The sequence below is a fragment of the Bubalus bubalis genome, chromosome 2, assembly GCF_019923935.1.
Source record: "Bubalus bubalis isolate 160015118507 breed Murrah chromosome 2, NDDB_SH_1, whole genome shotgun sequence".
Lineage (NCBI taxonomy): Eukaryota > Metazoa > Chordata > Mammalia > Artiodactyla > Bovidae > Bubalus > Bubalus bubalis.
This window is the reverse complement of record NC_059158.1, coordinates 28924034-28950816: the sequence shown is the minus strand read 5'-3', so window position 1 is coordinate 28950816 and position 26783 is coordinate 28924034.

The following is a 26783-nucleotide window of genomic DNA, read 5'->3' as shown; positions in this document are numbered from 1 at the left end:
GATATTTACATAGCCAGAGATCTCAGACACTAATTTTCTAAAACATTCTTCTGACATTTGTGAGAAATACTGGCAATCTCCCAAACCCAAGCAGAGGAAATACCAACTCACAACATTTTAATGTGTCAGAGTAGAAAGCTGATCTTCAAGCAGGGAGTAGCCAGTTCCTTGGTTCAGAAAATCTGTGTTAGGTAACACAGAAAAAGATTGGGTAGAAATCCTAAAGATGTTAGCAGATCTTGAAAACCTAGCCAACTGTATATTCCAAAGGATAAGGAAGGAATAGGTTGAATGAATGATCCCTGTGCTTAATCGCAGTCGTGTCCAACTCTCTGCAACCCTAGGGACTGTAACCCGCCAGGCTCCTTTGTCCGAGGGGATTCTCCAGACAAGAAGACTGGAGTAGGTTGCCATGCCCTCCTTCAGGGTATCTTCCCAACCCAGAGATTGAACTCAGGTCTCCTGCATTGCAGGTGTATTTTTTTTACCATCTGAGCCACCAGGGAAGCCTGGTGAAGGAATGATAATAGCAACTAAAAATGTGCTAATTTTTATTGAGAATATGTATTCTACTGGACATTGTGATATGGATTTAGGGTGGATTATTTTAGTTAATCCAATATAGCATGGCATTTTACTAGCTTTTTGAGAATTAAACTGAAAAATAGTGGGGTTTTGTCATGCTATAAATTTAGGAAGCGTAGAAGTTTAGAAAAAGAAGTCAATTTGGACTCTTTCTGGGCAGACAATTTCTTGCTGACAAAGCTCACATGGGCCAACAGACAAAGATGTGCCCCTCGTTGTAAAAACAGGACATCTTCTCATAACCAACTGTACCTCTCTCTTACTAGCATTGTTAGTTATTAGGGAAGTTTTGTAAATAAATATTACATAATAAGAAAAATAATAGTGATAATATACAGCATCAAATCAATAGCTATAATTAAAGCTAATAATGCTTGGCAAATTTTGGCTTTCTTCTCATTTTCTTAATAAATTATAAACCAATGACACATTTTTCTATTACCTTTTTAAAAGTTTTCAGTGATGAACTAGTTAAGACCATGCCTGTGACATGGGTAAATTCCGTTTGACAACTAAAGAATAATTCTCATCTTTCAATTGCTTATGTAATGATAGGAGTCACTAAAGAAAAATTACTGGAACAACTCTTCTTCATGACTTTAGCCTTCAGCAGTCGGAACAAATATATGAAATCTTATCTATATTTAACCAAGAATTCTTGCTCTTTTGGCTGAAACTTGACTGCACATTAACATTAAAATAAGAAACTGAAGTTAAGAGAAGTATTTTAAATATTTGTGTGGCATATTCACTGCTTTACTGCAACCTCCTCAAAATATTACTGTCCAGGTATGAGAAAGGAGGGTGAGACTTTGTCACCTCTAAGAAAAAAGAAGGATAAAGTTAAAACCTTGTTCTGTCTTGCTTCTTGTTTTACTAGTGCCCCCTCTAGTGGAATTTTCTCAGTAATGCAGGCCTCAAAAAAAGGAAGTGGGGTGATTTATGACACCAAGCACATATTTTGTTTGCTTTTTTACATTTCCTTTTTAGAAACGTTCTAAACAAAATGATGTGAAATAAACAAACATAATAGTGCATAATAGACGTACAATAGTTTCACAAGCAATTGTAATTAAAGAAGGGAGTGATAAAAAACTGTGCTATATTCAGAACAGAAAACGTTTTCAGATGCATGTGGCAGACAGTTATGAAAACATATTTTGCCAGAATTTACTGTCAGTCATTTATGGTTTGACTTTTTTCCCTACAACCAGCCTATTTGGCCATTATCCTGAAACTTCGCGACCAGTCTCTTTCTACACATTTAAACTTTAAAAACTTGAATTTCCCCTCGTTACTGTTTACCGTCCTTTCTGTTTTTATAATATCTTCGGGAGAATCATACCCTCCATCTCCAAGTTTTGCGGTTTGTTTGCTGTCTGTAAACTGCATTGATGCCCAGAACCAAGACCTAGAAGCTAATTCTCTTTACAATTCCCAAGCAGTCTTTTGCTGATCATTTTCTCACAACATATTTTTCTCCTATTAATTTTGTGTGCACTAGTAGGGGAGAAAAAGGAAGAAAAACTACCCCCACCCCAAATGACCATTCTCAACAGGGCCTCATAGGATGCGTCCTGGAGAAGTGTGGAGCTTGGTAGATGCATCTTGTTCTACAGGGATCTCTGTCAACTTCTCTTTTTATGCATTTAATGGGCTTCCCTGGTGATAGCCTAAGGGTGCTTTCACTAAACAATTAATGTAAGGCATCTCCTGGGAACCTAATGGGTATTTAGCAGTAAATTCACTTCCAGTGACTGGGATAATGTGATATTTTGACAATGCATATAGAGGAGGTGCAGAAAGGTGAACTTTTATCCAACAAGATAATAAACAACCTACACAAACTTCTCACCTTTCTGCTATTTCTTGGAAACAAGGACAATCAAGCTGTAATTCCAGGTATTGTTGTATGTGCCTGACTTAGCCGTTTGGGCATGACACCACACTTCTGTTCACTGGTATTAATGTAACGTACTGGTCTCAATCTATTAGTGAAAAGTAAAATTTGCTGTGACATTTTGATTCCAAAGCCGCGAGCAATGAAAGGCATAACCCGGCATAGGGTATTTGTATTATGTTAATAAAAAATGATACTACCATATGATACTAATGCTGAGCAGAGAACACTTTTTAGTATTTTCCCTGACTAAAGTTACAGTCTACTTTTAAGTGACTGAATACCAAGGTTCTAGATTTCATCACCTCATCCTCGTAAATATTCTTTCAAAATGTTGCCTGAATTGTATTTGTTAGAAGAAACTAAAATAATAAGATGGATACCTAGCTTTTTACCCTCTTTAAGTGTTCCTAAAAATAACAATCACTTGTACAGGAAGAAGGTTTTATCAGAATAGCCCACTTTGCCATCTCAGAATATATTCTTTATCTAAATTAAAATTATGAGCAGAAATAAACTAAAATAGTACCATATTTCTAAACGAACAGTGGACTTTGATATAGTAGACAGTAAAGTGAGAATTTAATTTTATTTCAATTTTAAAAACATACTTACAAAAGCATTTCCTTGTCATTTTTCACCTGCTTGCCTGAAGAGCTTACATAATATACACAAGTATGACTATATATGTGTACATACATACACAAACACATATATTCATATAGATGGTTCAAATATTTATTTTTAATAAACCTGGTAATTTACAAAGTTAGTAGAAAGCAGTCACCATTCCAAGCTTACTACTTGAATCTACGTAATATACTTCTTCAATTTTGTTTGCTAGCCCCACGAAGTTTGCACTCACCCTTTCATTTCATATTAATGTCGTCTTTATCATGTCAGAAAAATACTGGATAAAAAAACCTATAACACAACATAAAACACACAGCGAACAATTGACCCCCCAAGGAAGTGAGAAATTATTGTCATATTATCGTCACTTTTACTGCTCCTATATTTTCATGTACAGAGCGATATATGAATATTTCTGTGGCATCTTTAAGAAAGCAAATTCCAACTCTGCAAGTATCTTCCCCAAATCAGAATTCAAATGAGTTCAGCGACTATCCTCAGAAACTGTTATTTCCCAATGAGACCAAATGTGGGCAGTAACAATTACAAATCAATTACCATAAAAACATTTAATCATTTTTGCCCTCCTCTTCTATATCCTTAGGGCTCTCAACTGATATTTTCCCATGTACAGCAGACTCCGTGTTCCTGTCTGTTAAGCTTATTAAGCGGGTGTGCCTGTTTGAATTATTATTGAACTTGTGTAGCCAACTCATATGTTGTGAAAAGCATTGCATAAACAGCTGCATCATCTATTAAGCATAGTAATTGCATTATGAGGTCAATAAAAGATTGTAGGCAAGATATCTGGAAAGTAATTACTTCTCTTTAATGAATATATAGCCAAGTAATTTCTGAGTGCTGTAGGCATAACAGTGCTATATGTTTTATAGTTTATAAATAAATCGTTATTACCTTACACAAAGAGTGGAAATACATCCTTGGAAGAAAAGTTAATTTGTTGTAAAGAGGCACATTTTGCTTAAACTACTCACATATAATGGATTATCAAGTAATTCCAATATGCTGTAATTGAGAATTACCTCTCTCAATGCAGAATATTCAATTGCATTTTGTACATCTGGGAGGAAACTGTATTTTCACCTCAGCTCTTCTCCTCTACATTAAAAGCATGATTTATAGCATATATTTTATGTAGGGAATAATGGCTATACAAAGTTAATCTTATGCTATGAATAATTTAGAATTATTTCTTTAGTTTAAATATATTTGCATGCAAATTACATGACATAATTATTCCCACATAGAAAGCAGGCTTGCCTTGTTTTCTTTTTTCCTAGAAGCCCATTTCTCAAGCTGTAACCTCTGCATTTATTGTGAATTTCTGGTTTAAGTATGTGTACTTTGCATGTGTTCTTTCTCTCTGTCATCTAGGAATATTCAGATTAGAATATCATAACATCATTTATTAGCTAATATTACAAGAGATGCTTTCATCAAGGCATTAATTCCCCATTTTATTAAATAAAATCATCATAAGCACCTCTTGACATCTTTATAGAGAAACTAAATTTTAGAAGTCTGAAGTGCATTTTGCAAGTATGCAGAGCAACCCCACTGCCTTCCAAATCCTTGAAATGTTGGACATCACAGAAGAAAAGATTTTTTTTTTTTTCTTTTTTTTTTTGGGTAATAGAAACTGAGACAAAACAGCGGTAACTGCTAATGCTCTATTGTTAGTACCACTCGCCTATTTCCAAGAAGCTCTGGTCCCAAACATCCATTGAGAAATCGCTGATGTTTATCAGTTAAAGTAAAACTCTTCAGAGAATTTTGAAACTGTGAAGATTCGCTTAATTTTAAAAATTTAACTTTCTATTTATTAACTTTTTCATATTATCTATATACAATTGAAAAAATACCCCATTCATGTCTGAATAGGGCCTTAAGTAAAGAAATCTGTACTTCAGTCAACAATATTAACAAGAGCATCAATATCTGTGGTAAAGTTGACCAGCAATCCTAAACCACCAACACAATTTAGCCCGTGCTGAAAGTTGTTACCCCTGCTGCAGAGGAGTGAGGATGGGAGGCAGAAGGAAAAAGTCTGGCTCCAGCCTTCACCAGCCACCCCCTGAAATCTCGCGGGATCATGGACGCGAGAGAATCAGGTCCCTTTATCACTTCTCTCTCTAACCACTTAACCTCAGGAAACTTATGCAACTCTTAGCTTTGGTTTCTCTATGTGTAAAAGTTCCCCTTGGAAAAGTCACAGGTCCTTTCAATCTAAACTTTCTGTTATTTTAACTTCTAGAAGCGAGCAACGACGGCAGAGGAAGGAGAAGGCAGAAAATAAAAGTCAACGTTTATTAAGTGTGTGGCATGTTCCTGATTTTAGGTTTCAGGGCTTTACAATTATAAGCTCATTTATTCTTCGTACAACCCTATGAGGCAGTCACCCCTATTCTATCATTGAGGAGATTGAGGCACAAAGAGGTGAAAAGACACAGAACTAGAAAGTGGCAGCGAATTCTCTGAGGGTCTTGTGCTTAGGGCTCAGCCCTTTCACTGCTAGGGCCCGGGTTCGATCCCTGGTCGGAGAACTAGGATCCTGCAATCCTCATGACGCGGCCAAGACAAAAAAAAAAAAAGGTGGCAAAATCAGGATAGGAAACCTCCTCTGTCTGGAGGGGATGCTTATATCTTAATCTTTACAGGAGAGGTAATTGGCAGCATGGAAGAGCAAAGGAAGCCAGGAGAGAAACTTTGCCTAGTGAGGAGTTGGTCTTACAAATGGCAAGAATAGGCTTTGAGAATTTACTGAAGGGCCATAAAGACAATGGTCCACCTGCCTTCATCTAGGACTTTCCTATCTGATACCATTTACCGATATCAACCTAACTTTAAAAATATTAAGCATTAGCCACACAAATTGACATAAAAATAACATTGATTTATTTTTATGGTCACATAATGGACTACTCATGCTGCATTCAAAAAAAAAAAAAGACTAGCTTAGCCTAACTAAGATTGTGTAAGTACCTTTCCATTAAGCATCAAAAATGAAAGATATCTGAGAGATTATATTAAAAGAGAAATAATATAAGCATTTGAAGTCATAAATTCTGCTCCACCTCCAATATTTGATCATTATTTTCTTGGCTTCACGATCACTGTATGGAATAAGACTATTAAACTCAGATCTGTGTGTATTTTGATCAATCTTCCATTTAGCCAAAGCGGATCACTGGGCTGCCTGTGATGCACTCTGGTAGATTTAGTTTAATATTCATGTCTAAAATATTCTTTGAGCACCTGCTTTGTACATCAACAAGCTATGGCTCCTGCTTGGGAGGAGATCACATTCTAGTATAATTTGCTATGTTAATCACATACAAAAGTATTGTTACTGGTTTAAAAATAAGCAGAATACTTTAATGACTCCATCTCTGCAACAGTCTTAATCAAATTTTAGTCTGCACGCAAGAACTACAGGGAAAGTTTGCTTAAAATGCATATTCTCACTCAGGAGGTCTTAGAGCCCCTGTAAAGGTTATTCAGAAGTAAATGGTCCAAGCTTGAGAAATACAGACACAGAACTTTGTCCTAAGAGTCCTCCATGGGACCTGTGCATTACCAAGGATCATTCCCTCAAAATTATGATTGAAGTTTAAGAAAATCTAATTTGCAATTAAAACAACCACTACTAGACAGGTCTAAAAATTAACAGCCTGTTAAAACTGTTTCCAACTCACTTGGAAAGGACAGTAAAATCACAGTCACTTCAGTCAATGTAGCCAGACTAGAAGAGTTCAAATGATTAAGCATGGAAAGCTACCCAACCAAAGAAAAACTATAAGTATCAAGGGCAAAAATCTGTGGGAAGCAGCAAAAATAATTAACAGGGTATTTTATAGTGATATAAGCCTACCTCAGTAAACAAGAAAAATCTCAAATTAACAATCTAGCTTTGCAACTAGGAAAAGAAGAACAAACAAATCTCAGTTCACAGAAGGAAAACAATAATAAAGATCAGAGCAAAAATAAATGAAATACATACTTAAAAAATAGAGAAGATCAATGAAACTAAGAGCTGTTTCTTTGAAACGATAACATCAATAAACCTTTAGCTAAATAATTAAGGACAAAAGGGAAAGCTCAAATAAAATCAGAAATAAAAGTTGTAACTGACACCACAGAAAGAACCATAAACAATCACTGCAACTATGTTCCCACAAATTGGACAACCCAGAAGAAATGGACAGATTCTTAGAAGCATACAATCTCTCAGGACTGAACCAGGAAGAAATAGAAAACATGAACAGACTAATCCCCAATAAGAAAACTGAATCAGTAATTAAAAAGAAAAAATTCCATACAGAAGTACAGGAGCAAACACATTTACAGATGAATCCTACCAAACATCTAGCACCTATCCTTCTCAAGCTATTGAAGAAAACTGCAGAGAAAGCAACACTTCCAAACTCATTCTATGAAGCCAGTATCACCCTGATTCCAAACCCAGACAAAGAGATGTCACAAAAAAACAAAATTATAATGCAATATTAATGATGAACACAGACACAAAAATCCTCAACAAAATATTAATGAACTTAGTTCAACAGTAAGTGAAAAGGATCATACACCAGGATCAAGTGAAATTTGCCCCAGGGATGCAAGAATGACTCAGAATTCAGAAATCAATGGGATATGCCATATTAACAAATTGAAAAACAGAAATTATATGATCATCTCAATAGATGCAGAAAACATCTTTGACAATGAAAAACCTATATGCAGGTCAGGAAGCAACAGTCAGAACTGGACATGGAACAACAGACGGGTTCCAAATAGGAAAAGGAGTATGTCAAGGCTGTATATTGTCACCCTGCTTATTTAACTTATATGCAGAGTACTTCATGAGAAACGCTGGGCTGCAAGAAGCACAAGCTGGAATCAAGATTGCCAGGAGAAATATCAATAACGTCAGATATGCAGATGATACCACCCTTATGGCAGAAAGTGAAGAGGAACTACAAAGCCTCTTGATGAAAGTGAAAGAGGAGAGTGAAAAAGTTGGCTTAAAGCTCAACATTCAAAAAACTAAGATCATGGCATCTGGTCCCATCACTTCATGGGAAATAGATGGGGAAACAGTGGAAACAGTGTCAGACTTTATTTTGGGGGGCTCCAAAATCACTGCAGATGGTGATTGCAGCCATGAAATTAAAAGACACTTACTCCTTGGAAGGAAAGTTATGACCAACCTAGATAGCATATTGAAAAGCAGAGATATTACTTTGCCAACAAAGATCCATCTAGTCAAGGTTATGGTTTTTCCAGTGGTCATATATGGATGTGAGAGTTGGACTGTGAAGAAAGCTGAGAGCCAAAGAATTGATGCTTTTGAGCTGTGGTGTTGGAGAAGACTCTTGAGAGTCCCTTGGACTGCAAGGAGATCCAACCAGTCCATCCTAAAGGAGATCAGTCCTGGGTGTTCATTGGAAGGACTGATGCTGAAGCTGAAACTCCAATACTTTGGCCACCTCATGCGAAGAGCTGACTCATTGGAAAAGACTCTGATGCTGGGAGGGATTGGGGGCAGGAGGAGAAGGGGACAACAGAGGATGAGATGGCTGGATGGCATCACCGACTTGATGGATATGAGTTTGAGTGAACTCCGGGAGTTGGTGATGTACAGCGAGGCTTGGCATCCTGTGATTCATGGGGTCGCAAAAAGTCGGACACAACTGAGCAACTGAATTGAACTGAACTGAACTGAACATCCATTTATGATTTAAGAAAGAAAACTCCCAACAAAGAGGATTTAGAGGGAACAAAGCTCAATATAATAAAGACCATTATGACAAACCTACAGCCAACATTGGACTTAGTGGTAAAAAGCTGAAAACGTTTGATGATATTGAAGCAAAACTCAAGGTATTAAAAAACCATAGGTTTCTGGTGAAAACATTCACAAGCCCCATATTATCAATCAAATGCCTGCAATATCAAAGCACATGTAGAGAATAAGCTGCTTAGGACTGCCTCTAGTCCTCTGCTCAGAAAAGGCTCTTCTAAAACCCAGACATACCCAAACTCAGGAGTGGACTTTCCTTAGTGATAGAAACTGGTTCCCCATGTCTAGCCCAACCCCTAACAAATGGAAAAGATAAACTAACTTGCTAGTTTTAATATTTTTTCAAGGGCAGAAATCATGGGATTTTGGTCAATTTCAGTAATAACTTTCTTTTGCCTTATTTGGAACATGAAGGGCTATTTTTCCTACTCAATTCAGTACAGTCGCTCAGTTGTGTCTGACTCTTTGTGACCCCATGGACTGCAGCACACCAGGCTTCTCTGTCCATCACCAACTCCCAGAGCTTGCTCAAACTCATGTCCATTGAGTCGGTGATGCCATCCAACCATCTCATCCTCTGTTGTCCCCTTCTCCTCCTGCCTTCAATCTTTCACAGCATCAGGGTCTTTTCCAATGAGTCAGTTCTTCGCATCAGGTGACCAAAGTATTGGAGTTTCAGCTTCAGCATCAGTCCTTCCAATGAATATTCAGGACTGACTTCCTTTAGGATTGACTGGTTGGATCTCTTTGCAGTCAGTCCAAGGGACTCTCAAGAGTCTTCTCCAACACCACAGTTCAAAAGAATCAATGTTAATCAATTTTCCTGCTAATGCTAATCCATACTAAATCAATTTCGCCACTAATAAAACTATAAATGTATAGTATTTTTAAAAGACAGCAATCAAGATTCCTAAACAAATGATGTTTAGGCAAAATATTTGAAAATGTTATCCATGTCCCTTCCATGTGAATACATGGCCATGCTTTTCAGAAAGAACAAGAGAGCATATGGCCTTCTCTGCTTAAGAACAAGGACCAAAATCTACTAGCCACATCTACTTCCTAGAGAAGGCTATTATACGAAGGTACCAGGCTCTCTAACTTCATTTGAGTAATTTCCCAAAGGTTTTGTGACATAGTGTAGGGCAATCTGTATGAATGAACACCAGAGCAGAATCCTTATGATATACCAAGAATGCATGTTACTTGGGTAAGTCTCTGCATTATGATGGATCCTAAGTTTGATGGAAATGAGCTTATACTCAACCCTTATGGCCCTGTGCCTGAAGGAAAAGACAGTTCCAAGTCTCATTTCCTCTTTATCATTCATAGCCTAGAGGTCGTAACTGCTTTCAGCATTTGGAATTTCAATTTCTACATGAACTCAATATTCAGTTTCCACATGAACTCAACATTCTCTGTACTTTAAATTTATAGAATCAAGATTACACATGGGAGGAACTAATGGTAGCACACATTTATTCCAAGTTCTTCCATGTATAGGTAAGAAAACTAAAGTCAGGAGAAGAGTGGATTAATAAATAGCACAGTTTTACTATCTAAGTCTGTTTTATAGAGGAATAAGATTGATGTATGTGGAAATCTTTGAATAACTAATACAAAAATGAAATTTTTATCTCCAACCACATACTTGTAAATCACAAACCACACCTGAGGTAGCCGTTAAGATTCAGTTCAGTCTAGGATGTTCCCTTGTTGTTGCATATTTTACTTCAGTATCTCTCCACCCCTTAGCAAAGATCTCTTCTATCTTTGAACTCTTACTGCACCAAAATCTGTACCTCAGCTGAGCACATAAAGGCTCACCACTCATTGATTGGGATAATAATAACAAAATATCTGCTGGTTACTTCTAATGATGTATGTTCTAAGATCAGAAAATTATATAATGTAACAGAAGAACTTAACTTTACATAGCACATTTCTCCAACTCATCCAGGATATTTTACACACAGAACATTTTGTGGAGAAAGTCTGATTTGTCATGCTGCCCTCTAGTGATATGAACTAGTGTTATATTAATCAAATCCCATTTTAATAAGACTGGTTTAGGGGACTTCTCCTGTGGTCCAGTGGTTAAGACTGTATCTTCCAATGCAGGGGACATGAGTTCAATCCCTGGTCTTGGAAGTAAAGACCCCAGTGTTGCACAACGCAGCCAAAATAATAATAATAATAATAATTTAAATAAATAAACAAGTATATCAGGCATCAAATCATGATCAAAGATATAATATATGGAAAAAAACCCTTTGGGCATAATTAAAATGTAAAATGTCATTTTCTCTGATACTAGTCTAATAAAAGCTCTGTGCATTTTTTAACAGAGTAAATAAAGTTTATAGAAATAAAAGGATGTTTCTAAGTTTTTACACAAAGATTGTGATAGAACCTAGACTAAGAGCCAGATCCATTCTCTTTATCTTTTTCACAATTTCTGAAAGACTACACTATGGCCTTTTAAGTTATCACCTTTAAGTTACATGTCCCTGGTGGGGTTCCTTTGGAAGGAGAGAATAAAGCAATGCCAGTTATCAGGCCGCTTTTAAATACTGTAATATATACTATAACCTCCAAACATAATAAAGATTTCTCTGTCTTTATAATAATTGCTATATGGGAGCCATTTGAAACAAAAAACTGCATTGCTTTTCACTGTTGGCTTTTGAGCTCATAAGTTTATGAAAACTTCCTTTGTGGAAGAAGGAACCCTTCTATGCATCATTCACTTCTTAAGCAAGTCCAAGAAAGGGAGCAGATCTAAACAACTTTTGACACCACTCAAGCTATTTAAAAACAATGCAATGCTTTTTAGTATCTAAAAGATGAATGTGGCCTCTGAGATGTGTGTGATGTTTGTTTTTTAAGGCTGCCAATATCCATATTGAATAGTTCATTTCCATAAGAGGTGCATATACATATTCTGGTTCTTTGCTTCCATTTCTTTCTATGAAGAAGTAGGTCTGCAAAACTTTATAATTTTGTCATTTCTTACTAAATTCCAGCCTCCATGTAAAACAGCCTTAAATGTTAAAATACGTAGAGATGTTGAAAAGCAAATGATGGTATTTCAGTAGTCTCCTGCCAGCTCCCCTCACACCCGGATTCTAATATTTAGCAGGAAGTGGGTGCAGTGATGGGCATTACTTATTGGTGTCTCATCCTACAGGAAAAGGTTTGTCCAAGACTAAATGTAAAGTTCATCACTGGGATAGTCAACCAGGAATTAAACTCCCTCTATTATGTGATAGGCAAGATCAAGTCAGGTGGTAGAGTCAGCAACAGAGTATCATTCAAGGACACTCAGAGACACATTTGAACATACCCATCAGAAAGCACAAGTCTGAGGAATACAGCCAAATCAGAAATCATAAAGGACCTAAAAGGAATCAATGAAATGGCTTGGGTAAATATTCTCCTACAAATGTACATTGTCATACCTGTTACTGGCCTGGCCATGATATATAATGGGTTCCTCCTCATATGCACATCAGAGTCACATAGCTTTGAACAAGTAGGTGGAGGAAGGACAATGTAGGATAATGATACTGATGCACATTATTCATAACATATCCACATATAAGAGACAGAAACTGGGGAATAGCTACGCCTATGATTAGATGATGTCAAGCCCTTATCTCCTATAGGTGACCAAGGGGGCCTTAATATTGTATTTTCATCTGCTTGACAACTGTACGTAGACTTCTTCCTGACTATTGATCTCTGACCTCCTTTTAGAAAAGTTGTCACTGTAAATTGTTCCTCTGTCCCTTGAGATGTAAATCTTTTAAAATTTTTTCTTGACATCTTACAACCCAGAGTGTCTTTCTGAAAGACCTGGGCGCATCCCTTTGAAATGTAAGTGTCAAGGTAAATTTCCTATATTCCAGTTTCCATGGGGGAATAAGATGCTAACTGCCATGGTTACCTTACTCCGAGTTGTAAAATAATCTACTGTCTTAAGATGTGAGAAAGTTTTCTTTTGCTTCAGTAAAGCCAATCAGCAAACACAGATGTCCTCCATGTCCCTGTACCACAGCTCTATTTTTTTTTTTTTTTTTTTTTTGACTGTGCAGGCTCTTCACTGCAGCATGTGGGCTTAGATGCCCTGTGGCATGTGGGATCACAATATCCTGACCAGGGATTAAACTCATGTCCCCTGTGCTGAAGGCAAATTCTAAACCCCTAGACCGCCAGGGAAGCCCCTACCACAGCTTTTAAAAGCTCTCCACACTTTCAGTGGAGTTGAGCTCTGACTAACTTCAAATCTCTTGCTTCTATTGCAATAGCCTTGAATGATGTCTTCCTCAACTTTTAACTTTGCCTTGTGCAATTTTTGCTTGGCTGTTGGATAAATGGGAAAATACATTTTTTAATCCATTTTTATGGGCAGATGGAGTAGATGTGCTTTTCCTGCTATTTAAATATAACTATTTTTCTGCTGATGGCAAAAAAAAACCCTAGACATTGTATATAAAACATGCCAAAGAATTCTACAAAAGGTGGGTTAAAGAAAGTAGACAAACTGGGCACCTCAGGCCTCAATGAACAACATGAAAATGACTCCCAGAATTTTCTTTTTGCCTCAAATCCTATTTGGGGAGGAAGACACAAATAAATGGTAAGCTATCCTTTGTTCATGACTTGAAAATATTAATATTGTTAAAACACCCATACTACCCAAAGTAATCTGCAGATTCAGTATAATCCCTATCAGAATTCCAATGACATTTTTCACAGAAATAGAAAAAAACAATTCTGAAGTTCATATGAAAGAACAAAAAACTCTTTGATCTTAAGAGAAGAACATAGCTGGAGACATTGCACTTCCTGATTCCAAACTATATCACAAATCTATAGAAAAATATGAAGCCCCATCCGTATCTTTCTCCCCATCTCTCCTACAGAACAAAAGCTTTATACCAGTAGGGAAGAGTAGCAAACTCTGTTATCTTAAGACCAATGGTGAGCATCCACTGAATCTTTGAGAAAAGAATAGAAAATACTTCTCAACCCTTGCTGCAGGGTAGGAAAATATCCTGGAGTTCAAAGAGGCAAAGAGGCAGGAAAACTGAAAAAGTCCTACACGTGAGACTCAGAGACAAATCTTATGCCTGTGACCAAGGCTAAGGCAGATTAGAGACTGCTCTTACATCTGCTATTACGACAAGGCTCACGAAAGTCAAATAAGAAAAGACAGAAGGGACTTCTCTGGCAGTCCAGTTGCTAAGATTCTGCCTTTCAATGCAGGGGATATGCGTTCTATCCCTTTTGGGGGAACTAAGGACCCACACATTGTGGGATGTGGCCAAAAATTAAGAATATATAAATAGAAGTGAGACTAATGGGCTATGGGGAGAGGGACAAGAGTGTGAAAAGAGACTCCTTTCTGGACACAAGCACAAAGAAAAGAGGAGACCCAAAGTTAAAGGTGGAGCAGACATTGAGGAAAATCTTCTGGCAAACTGGCCCCCTATAAACACAAGTTAATGCTAGAGGGATTTAAAGCCTGTGGTGCACAGAGGGCAGTCATAGCAATGGGAAGATTTGAGTCCAGCTGAACTCCTAACCAGATTGGCTTAATCTCCCTTACATTTAAGTCCTAGCAAAAGAAAAGACCTGCTCCAGCCATCAGATCTACTCACATGAGTCTCTACTGTATTGCATAAGATGTCTACCTTTTAACCAAACATTACAAAACAAGAAAAGGAACAATATACTGCCAAGAGACCAAGCAATCAACACAACTAGATATGAACTACATGTTGGCCTAACAAATAGAGAATTTAGATAACTGTGATCATTATGTTACAGGCTTTAATAGAATAACAAATATTCAAGAACAGATGGAGAATTTCAGCAGAGAGATGATAGCTATAAGAAAGAGTATGATATTATGTGAAATTAAGGATGTATATGGTAAACTTCTGAAAGCCTCAATAAAACTTACAGAATCAATGAGATATAATAATAAGCCAGAAAGAGAGATAAAATGGATCATAAAAATATTATCCTAGAGAAAGGCATAAGGAGGAATAAAGAAACAAAAGAAGCAACTGGCAAGAGATTAATCTCTAAAATATACAGATTATACAGCTCAATAAAAAAAAAAAAACCAACCTAATCAAAAATGGGCTAAAGACCTAAATAGACATTACTACAAAGAAGATATATGGATGGCCAAGAAGCACATGAAAAGATACTCAGTGGCACTAATTATTAGAGGAAGGCACATCAAAACTACAATGCGCATCACATCACACCAGTCAGAATGCGGGCATGCGTGCTCAGTCGTGTCTGACTCTTTGCAACCCCATGGGACTGGAGCCCACCAGGCTCCTCTGTCCATGGAATTTTCCAGGCAAGAACACTGGAGTGGGTTGCCATCTCCTAATCCAGGTGATCTTCCTGACCCAAGAATCAAACTTGTGTCTCCTTCATCTCTTGCATTAACAGGCTGATTCCTAACCACTGTGCCACCTGGGAAGCCCACCAGTCAGAATGGCCATCAGCAAAAAACAAATCTATAAACAATAAATGCTGGTTAAGGTGGAGAAAAGGGAACCCTCTTACACTGTTGGTGGGAATGCAAATTGAGACAGCCACTATGGAGAACAGTATGGAGCTTCCTCAAAAACCTAAAGATAGAACTACCATATGATCCAGGAATCCTATTCCTAGGCATATACCCAGAGAAAATCATAATTCAAAACAGCTCACATACCTCAGTGCTCATTGCAGCACTATTCACAATAGCCAAGACATGGAAGCAACCTAAATGTTCATCAACAGAGGAATAGATAAAGAAAATGTGGCACATATATGCAGTAGAATATTACTCAGTCATAAAAATGAATGAAATTGTGCCATTTGCAAAGACATGGATGGACCTAGAGACTCTCACACAGAGTGAAGTAAGTCAGAAAGAGACAGACAAATGTCACATATTAACACGTATGTATGGCATCTAGGAAAAAATGGTACCAATGAACCTATTTGCAAAGCAGAAATAAAGACCCAGAGGTAGAGACAAACATATGGACACTAAGTAGGAAATAAGAGGATGGAATGAATTGAGAGATTGGGAATGACATATATACACTACTATGTATAAAATAGATAACTAATGAGAACCTACTGTATATCACAAGAAACTCTAGTCAGTGCTCTGTGGTGACCTAAATGAAGAAAACCTAAAAAAGAAGGAACATACATATATGTAAATCTGATTCACTTTGCTGTACAGTAGAAACTAACACATTGTAAGGCAACTATACTCTGATGAGATATTTTTTTAAAAAAGAAAAAGATTTAGCTGGGCACTCTTGGATTCAGAAGGGCAAAGTATAATATAGGGGAAAGACTATCCCCATTCTGACGCCCATGGATTGGTGAGAAATAAGGGGGGAGTCGTGAATAAGACTCCCTATTGGGAGATAGGAATAGGGGTCCCTATTGCCTTCTGCTTCTGTGCAAAGATGCACAGAGAAGATGGGAGATGAGGCCAACAATGGGAAAAGGGGTTCTGACACCCAATCCCTAATGAGGGAACTGAAAGCTCCCATGACAATAAATATGAAAACTTAGATAAAGTTTATATATCCCTTAAAAGACATGAAGTGCTAAAAATCACTAAATATTAAATAATGTGGATATCCCTATATGTGTGTTAGTCACTCAGTTGTGTCCAACTCTTTGCAACACTATGGTCCGTAGCCCACCAGGTTCCTCTGTCCATGGGATTTCCCAGGCAAGAATACTGAAGTGAGTAGCCATTTCCTTCTCCAGGGCATCTTCCTGACCCAGGGATCACTCATGTCTCCTGCATTGCAAGCAGATTCTTTACCTCCTGAGCCACCAGGGAAGCCGGGAGGAGGGCAGGAAGAGAAGGGGGTGACAGAGGATGAGATTGTTGGATGGCTTAATGGACTCAGTGAACGTGAGTTTGAGCAATATCTGGGAGATAGTGAATGACAGGGAAGCCCGGCGCTCTGCAGTCCATGGGGTCGTGGGCTTGACTTGGTGACTGAACAACAGCAACAATCCCTATATCTATTAAAGAAATGATTATAATTTTAAAATCTTTCAAAAGAGAAAACTCCAGGCCCGAGAATTTTATTGACATATTCTATCAAACATTTGAGACAAAAATACTACCACTTCTTCACAATGGGATTCAAAATTCCTTATTTTATGACACCAATATTGCTTTTACATCAAGCCAGACAAAGACATATGACAAAAAAAAACTACAAGTCAACATCTTAAATAAATACAGACACAAAACCCACAACAAAATATTGGCAAACTGAATATGGCAGTATAGAAAAAGAATAATATATCTGAACTAAGCAGGTGCTATCTTGAGAAAAAGCTAGATGAACTGAGGCTAGTTCAACCTTTCTTTAAAAAAAAAAAAGTTAATGTAATTTACCTATCAACTTAATAGATGCAAAAAAAAAAAGGCAAAATCCAACATTCATTTTTGACAAAAATTCTTAGGAACAGAAGGCTATTCCCTCAATCTGATAAAGATCATCTACCAAATGCCTACAGCTAACACCATATTTTATGGTTAAGATTGAATGCTTTTCCCCTACAACCAGAAACAAGATCTCTCCATTCATTATTGTACTGAATATCCTAGATAAGGCAACTAGACATGAAAAAGAAATAGAAGGTTAAAAATTACAAAAGAAGAAATAAAACTGTCTTTATTCTCAGATGACACATTCACCTATATAGAGAATCCTATGCTAAAGCTGAAACTCCAGTACTTTGGCCACCTCATGCGAAGAGTTGACTCATTGGAAAAGACTCTGACACTGGGAGGGATTGAGGGCAGGAGGAAAAGGGGACAACAGAGGATGAGATGGCTGGATGGCATCACCGACCCGATGGACATGAGTTTGAGTGAACTCCGGGAGTTGGTGATGGACAGGGAGGCCTGACGTGCTGTGATTCATGGGGTCGCAAAGAGTCGGACACAACTGAGCGGCTAAAGTGAACTGAACTAAACTGAATTGATATAACAAACAAATCTATTAATTCTAATTAGGGGGTTTAAACAAAGTCACAAGATTAAGTATCAATATACACAAAATAATCATATTTCTGTCCACCAGCAAAGAAAAAATCAGAAATTGGATTTTTTTAAAAGTTTCCACTTCATTGTAATTCCTCCAAAAATATGAAATATTTCAGCATAAATATGGCAATAGATGTGAAGTACTGTTAGGTTAAAACTAACTGCTAGTAGTATCATTAGCAACACTCATTCTGATTAAGTACCAACTAGTAACTACACCAGAGAAGGCAATGGCACCCCACTCCAGTACTCTTGACTGGAAAATCCCATGGATGGAGGAGCCTGGAAGGCTGCAGTCCATGGGGTCACTGAGGGTCGGACACGACTGAGCGACTTCACTTTCATTTTTCACTTTCATGCATTGGAGAAGGAAATGGCAACCCACTCCAGTGTTCTTGCCTGAAGAATCCCAGGGACGGGGGAGCCTGGTGGGCTGCCGTCTATGGGGTCACACAGAGTCGGACACGACTGACATGACTTTGCAGTAACTACACAATTCCCTAGTGGCTCAGTGGTAAAGAATCTGTCTGCCAGTGCAGGAGCCATGGGTTAGATCCCTGGGTCAGGAAGACCTCCTGGAGAAGGAAATGGCAACCCACTCCAGTATTCTTGCCTGGGAAAAATCCCATGGACAGAGGAGCCTGGCGGGCTACAGTTCATGGACTAGCAAAGGCTCGCACAAGACTGAGTGACTAAATAACAAGTAACTACACACAGGCACATACTTATAGTCTTTATTAAATGAAGATGAAGCTACTTACCATATAAAAACAATTTAGAGACCAAATCCTGGTTCTTAAAAACATTCCTTTCTGATATATGCATAGCAGCGAGAATGATTGCATAATGTGACTTACTTTGAGACACACTTCATTAGTAACTAAATACCACACTGGCAATGTTACATCATAGACAGAATGACATTTTATCTACTTCAAATATTTAAGCTAGTATTACCCTAATTATCACAAACTGTTCAATGGTGTACATCTCTTCATACTCATCAGAAATTTTTTTTTAGTTCCAAAAAGGATAACAGCTATCATAGCCGATTTCATTACTGTTTCATTAATTATCTTGGGGACTCTGAGGCATGCTTTCAGCCCAGCATCCATAGGCCACTCACTGATGAGTGACTATGACAACCAAGTTGGTGACCTGATCCTGACAACTTACCAGGAGACATCGTGACAGGAGGTATCAGGAGGTACCCTTGCTGCAGACGCTTTTAGAGACAGCTAGTGGTTGCTTGGTAACCTGCTCCACTGTATGGGGTTAGCACAAGATAAAGAGGGGAACTAACAAGGGCTGACAAGAGTTCATACTTACTTGAGAGAGGGAGAAAGGGTATGATGCGGCCAAACATTTCCAAGAAGAAAAAGAGCTCAAAACCAATTATATCCTCAGAGATTACATTATATCCTCAGAGATAAATAAATGGGCTATTTCTATAGATTTCAATTTGGAGTCAGAATACTTCAAAACAATATTTCGGGCAACACAGCTCATAGTATTTCTGAAAGAATAAAAGGATGAATTCCATCTGCAGATCTAGTATGTTACCTGTTTCTCTGATAGACAGGCTATAAATTAGAGGTTCCCAAAACCTCATCACAATTAATTTAGCTACAGCAGCTCACAGAATGCAGACAAACATCTTGCTAGATTACCAGTTAGTATGAAAGGATATAACGGAAGTGGCCAGATGGAAGAGATGCAGAGGGCACAGTATGGGCAAAGGGTGCAGCGGTTCCATGTCCTTTCCAAGGACAACTCTCTCCCCAGTCTCCACACACTTAACAACACAGAAGCTCTCCAAATCCTTTGGGGATTTTATGGCAGCTTCATTACATAGGCAGGCTTCCCTGGCGGCTCAGACGGTAAAGAATCTGCCTGCAATGCAGGAGGTTCAGGATCAATCCCTGGGTCAGGAAGATCCCCTGGAGAAGGAAATGCAACCCACTCCAGTATCCTTGCCCGGAGAATCCCATAAACAGAGGAGCCTCACGGGCTACAGTACACAGGTTGCAAAGAGTCTGACATGACTTGGCAACTAACACTCCATTACATAGGCATGACTGTTTAAATCATTGGCCAGCCAGACAGAACTTAATCTTCATCCCCACACTTCTCCCCAGAGGTCATGGGGTGGGACTGAAGCTTCCAACCTTCCAGTTACAAGGTTGAGTTTCCCAGAAACCAGCCCCATTCTAGGTGGGATCCAAGTCACTTCATTAAGAAAAAGTGACATTAAGAAAAAGTGACTTTCTTTTCAAGGAAGAAATGAAGAACCCCAGGGTTAGTAGAAGGAAAGAAATCTTAAAACTTAGAGCAGAAATAAATGCAAAAGAAACAAAAGAGATCATAGCAAAAATCAACAAAACCAAAAGCTGGTTTTTTGAAAGGATAAATAAAATTGACAAACCATTAGCCAGACTCATCAAGAAACAAAGGGAGAAAAATCAAATCAATAAAATTAGAAATGAAAATGGAGAGATCACAACAGACAACACAGAAATACAAAGGATCATAAGAGAGTACTATCAACAATTATATGCCAATAAAATGGACAACGTGGAAGAAATGGACAAATTCTTAGAAAAGTACAACTTTCCAAAACTCAATCAGGAAGAAATAGAAAATCTTAACAGACCCATCACAAGCACGGAAATTGAAACTGTAATCAAAAATCTTCCAGCAAACAAAAGCCCAGGTCCAGACGGTTTCACAGCTGAATTCTACCAAAAATTTAGAGAAGAGCTAACACCTATCCTGCTCAAACTCTTCCAGAAAATTGCAGAGGATGGTAAACTTCCCAACTCATTCTATGAGGCCACCATCACCCTAATACCAAAACCTGACAAAGATCCCACAAAAAAAGAAAACTACAGGCCAATATCACTGATGAACATAGATGCAAAAATCCTTAACAAAATTCTAGCAATCAGAATCCAACAACACATTAAAAAGATCATACACCATGACCAAGTGGGCTTTATCCCAGGGATGCAAGGATTCTTCAATATCCGCAAATCAATCAATGTAATACACCACATTAACAAATTGAAAAATAAAAAGCATATGATTATCTCAATAGATGCAGAGAAAGCCTTTGACAAAATTCAACATCCATTTATGATCTAAACTCTCCAGAAAGCAGGAATAGAAGGAACATACCTCAACATAATAAAAGCTATATATGACAAACCCACAGCAAACATTATCCTCAATGGTGAAAAATTGAAAGCATTTCCTCTAAAGTCAGGAACAAGACAAGGGTGCCCACTTTCACCATTACTATTCAACATAGTTTTGGAAGTTTTGGCCACAGAAATCAGAGCAGAAAAAGAAATAAAAGGAATCCAAATTGGAAAAGAAGAAGTAAAACTCTCACTATTTGCAGATGACATGATCCTCTACATAGAAAACCCTCAAGACTCCACCAGAAAATTACTAGAACTAATCAATGACTATAGTAAAGTTGCAGGATATAAAATCAACACACAGAAATCCCTTGCATTCCTATACACTAATAATGAGAAAACAGAAAAAGAAATTAAGGAAACAATTCCATTCACCATTGCAACAGAAAGAATAAAATACTTAGGAATATATCTACCTAAAGAAACTAAAGACCTATATATAGAAAACTATAAAACACTGGTGAAAGAAATCAAAGAGGACACTAACAGATGGAGAAATATAGCATGTTCATGGATTGGAAGAATCAATATAGTGAAAATGAGTATACTACCCAAAGCAATTTATAGATTCAATGCAATCCCTATCAAGCTACCAACAGCATTTTTCACAGAGCTAGAACAAATAATTTCACAATTTGTATGGAAATACAAAAAGCCTCAAATAGCCAAAGCGATCTTGAGAAAGAAGAATGGAACTGGAGGAATCAACCTACCTGACTTCAGGCTCTACTACAAAGCCACAGTTATCAAGACAGTATGGTACTGGCACAAAGACAGATATATAGATCAATGGAACAAAATAGAAAGCCCAGAGATAAATCCACGCACATATGGACACCTTATCTTTGACAAAGGAGGCAAGAATATACAATGGATTAAAGGCAATCTCTTTAACAAGTGGTGCTGGGAAAACTGGTCAACCACTTGTAAAAGAATGAAACTAGAACACTTTCTAACACCATACACAAAAATAAACTCAAAATGGATTAAAGATCTCAACGTAAGACCAGAAACTATAAAACTCCTAGAGGAGAACATAGGCAAAACACTCTCTGACATACATCACAGCAGGATCCTCTATGACCCACCTCCCAGAATATTGGAAATAAAAGCAAAAATAAACAAATGGGACCTAATTAACCTTAAAAGCTTCTGCACATCAAAGGAAACTATTAGCAAGGTGAAAAGACAGCCTTCAGAATGGGAGAAGATAATAGCAAATGAAGCAACTGACAAACAACTAATCTCGAGAATATACAAGCAACTCCTACAGCTCAACTCCAGAAAAATAAATGACCCAATCAAAAAATGGGCCAAAGAACTAAATAGACATTTCTCCAAAGAAGACGTACAGATGGCTCACAAACACATGAAAAGATGCTCAACATCACTCATTATCAGAGAAACGCAAATCAAAACCACTATGAGGTACCATTTCACACCAGTCAGAATGGCTGCGATCCAAAAGTCTACAAGTAATAAATGCTGGAGAGGGTGTGGAGAAAAGGGAACCCTCTTACACTGTTGGTGGGAATGCAAACTAGTACAGCCACTATGGAGAACAGTGTGGAGATTCCTTAAAAAACTGAAAATAGAACTGCCATATGATCCAGCAATCCCACTGCTGGGCATACACACTGAGGAAACCAGAAGGGAAAGAGACACGTGTACCCCAATGTTCATCGCAGCACTGTTTATAATAGCCAGGACATGGAAGCAACCTAGATGTCCATCAGCAGATGAATGGCTAAGAAAGCTGTGGTACATATACACAATGGAGTATTACTCAGCCATTAAAAAGAATACATTGGAATCAGTTCTAATGAGGTGGATGAAACTGGAGCCTATTATACAGAGTGAAGTAAGCCAGAAAGAAAAACCCCAATACAGTATACTAACGCATATATATGGAATTTAGAAAGATGGTAACAATAACCCTGTGTACGAGACAGCAAAAGAGACACTGATGTATAGAACAGTCTTATGGACTCTGTGAGAGAGGGAGAGGGTGGGAAGATTTGAGAGAATGGCATTGAAACATGTAAAATATCATGTATGAAACGAGTTGCCAGTCCAGGTTCGATGCACGATACTGGATGCTTGGGGCTGGTGCACTGGGAAGGACCCAGAGGGAGGGTATGGGGAGGGAGGAGGGAGGAGGGTTCAGGATGGGGAGCACATGTATACCTGTGGCGGATTCATTTTGATATTTGGCAAAACTAATACAATTATGTAAAGTTTAAAAATAAAATAAAATTTAAAAAAAATAAAAAAGAAAAAGTGACTTTCTTTTCAAAAGAAAAACGTATTAGTGGCTCTTACCATAAGCAGGACAAAGACCAAATACATATCACAGAGGCAACGGTGAGAAATGGATAGCAGCAGGAAGAAGTCAAAGTATTTTCTCTCCATGCTCATCCTCTGCTTCAGCATCCCCAGAATGGTTCCAGCTTTGACTGGATAAATCCAGTTTCTAAGCATAGGTAACAGAACCCCATCCCACTTGTCTTCAGCCTAAGGATGGAAGTAACATTTTGTTGTTAATTTCCAGGATACCTCATCATACTCCCTCTGTTCTCTTCCTCTGCACTTGCATCACCTGAGTAACAAATTTCCTGCACTAAATTCTGTTTTAAATACTTAAGAGTGGTTTCCACTTTAATGTCAGAAGCCTGACTGATGTACTCTATAATAGAGAAGAATTGAAAATAAGTTTGAATTTTCAGTAGCAAGAGGATAGTTACAGGCACTCAGTAGAAAATCTCACAGCTATGATTATAAAGTCTTCTTTATAGGATTATAAAGGCTATGACCAACCTATACAGCATATTAAAAAGCATAGACATTACTTTGCCAACAAAAGTCCGTCTAGTCAAAGCTATGGTTTTTCCAGTAGTTATGTAATGATGTGAGAGTTGAACTATAAAGAAAGCTGAGTGCCGAAGAATTAGTACTTTTGAACTGTGGTGTTGGAGAAGACTCTTGAGAGTCCCTTGGACTGCAAGAAGATCGAACCAGTCCATCCTAAAGGAAATCAGTCCTGAATATACATTGGAAGGACTGATGTTGAAGCTGAAACTCCAATATTTTGGCCACCTGATGCAAAGAACTGACTCATTTGAAAAGACCCTGGTGCTGGAAAAGATTGAGGGCAGGAGGAGAAGGGGACGCCAGAGGATGAGATGGCTGGATGGCATCACTGACTCGATGGACATGAGCTTGGGCATGTTCTGGGAGTTGGTGATGGACAGAGAAGCCTGGTATGCTGCAGTCCATGGGGTCACAAAGAGTCAGACACAACTGAGAGACTGAACTGAACTTATAGAATTATAAAAGCTTCTAAGGAACAAGAAAATTATTTTGATATATAATATATGCTGTGCTGTGCTTGGTTGCTCAGCTGTGTCTGACTCTTTGCAACCACCAGGCTCCTCTGTCCATAGGATTCTCTAGGCAAGAATACTGGAGTGGGTTGCCATGCCCTCCTCTAGGGGATCTTCCCAATGCAGGAATTGAACCAGAATCTCCTGCATTGCAGGTGGATTCTTTGCTGTCTGAGCCACCAGAGAAGCCCATGATATACATTAAGTGAATAAGAAGCATACTCTCTAACTTTTAACAGAATACTTAGAATCCTTGTTTTAGGGTGATAGTGAGGTTATGGTGACATTTAACTATATTTTAAAGTTTGTCTGTAATGTAATATTGTGGAAGTTAATCTGCTTTATTCAAAGTCTACCAATTTAAATGTTAATCTCATCCAAAAATACTTTCACAGAAATATCCAGAATAATGTTTGACCAAGTATCTGGCCACCACAGTCCAGCCAAATTGACTCATAAAATTAACCATTATAGTTAACAATTATTCTTTTTGTTGTTGTTGCTAACAATTATTTTTTTAACTTTGAAACCTTCAGGAAAAGTATTCCCTAGGCTTAGGAGCTGCAATTTCTCCCCAGCCCAGGAGACTGTCCATGGGATTCTCCAGGCAAGAGTACTGGAGTGGGTTGCCATGCCCTCCTTCAGGGGATCTTCCTGACCCAGGGAGTGAACTCAAGTCTCATATGTCTCCTGAACTAGCTTGCAGGTTCTTTACCATAGTGCCATCTGGAAAGCCCTAAAGTAGCTCAATTCAGTCTCTCAGTTGTGTCTGACTCTGCTATCCAATGGACTGCAGCATATCAGGCTTCCCTGTCCATCACCAACTCCTGGAGTAGCTATGACCTAAAGTAGTTAGCTCGTGATTTAAGAAAAGAAGAGGATATAAAGTGAGTCAGATTTTCCCATTTGCCAACATGATAAAAGATAAAGCAGATGGATAAGAGGTACAAACTCTACAAGGATATATTTACAGCATGACAAATATAGCCAATATTTTATAACTATAAACAGAGTATAATCTATAAAATTTTGAACCACTATATTGGACACCTGAAACTAACAGAATATTGTAACTCAACTATAATCCAAAAGAAAAACAAACAAACATAAAATAGATGGGATACTAAACAAAGTATCCTACACCCTACCCAGGTCCAACTGTTACACACACCTCAATTCTTAGTATTTTTTATACATGCATCTTTCATTTTTAATTCAGAATTTATCCAGAGAACTATTTAACTTTTTCCAAGGCATCGAAGCAACTGTTCTCTCTCATAAAAAAGAGTATATGATGGGGAAAGAAAATTCTTCAAAATTGGGAAAAAGAAAAGTGAAGTCACTCACTCATGTCCAAGTCTTTGTGACCCCATGGACTGTAACCTACCAGGCTCCTCAGTCCATGGGATTTTCCAGGCACAAGTATGGGAGTGGGTTGCCGTTTCCTTCTCCAAGGGATTTTCCCTACCCAGGGATTGAACCAGGGTCTTCCTCACTGCAAGCAGATGCTTTACCCTCTGAGCCACCAGGGTGCATTAAAAGATAATTTGAGAGTGAGTACAGATTATAACTAAATAAAGGCATTAATTCTTTACTGTGTGCAAGTTAAGGTGAATTTTTTAAAATACTTATATTTATGCTATAGACTTGTCTTTTTAAAGGATTGTTCGGAATGCATCATATTTGATAGAACATCTATATAAGGAAATTAAGAAAGATCTCAAGCAAATATGTGCCTTAAACCCAGGAAATAGTTCAGCATGGATTATTCATTGAATGAAAAATAAAACATAAATTCCGAAATTCATTTTAATGCCATTTTTCCTAAAATTATTTTTTGAGTGAGTATTCATATGATTCTGGTTAGAAACTTCAAATATAATATTCACCCAAAGTTTAGCATATAATAATGAAACTGAGTGATGGTAACAAAATATGGTTCCTCTACATAAGATAGAATAGCAGATGAACATTAAAAAAGAAAAAGTTCAAAGAGCAATTTATTCAGTGGCCAGCAAGCAGGGATTTGTATAATCTGGCCTAGAGGAAGCACAGATAGAGATGTGCTTCTGGGAGTCTGATCTAATGACATAGATGACCAAAGCTGAACTTTAACAAAAATAAATTGATTCTTCTCTCCAGTCAAACC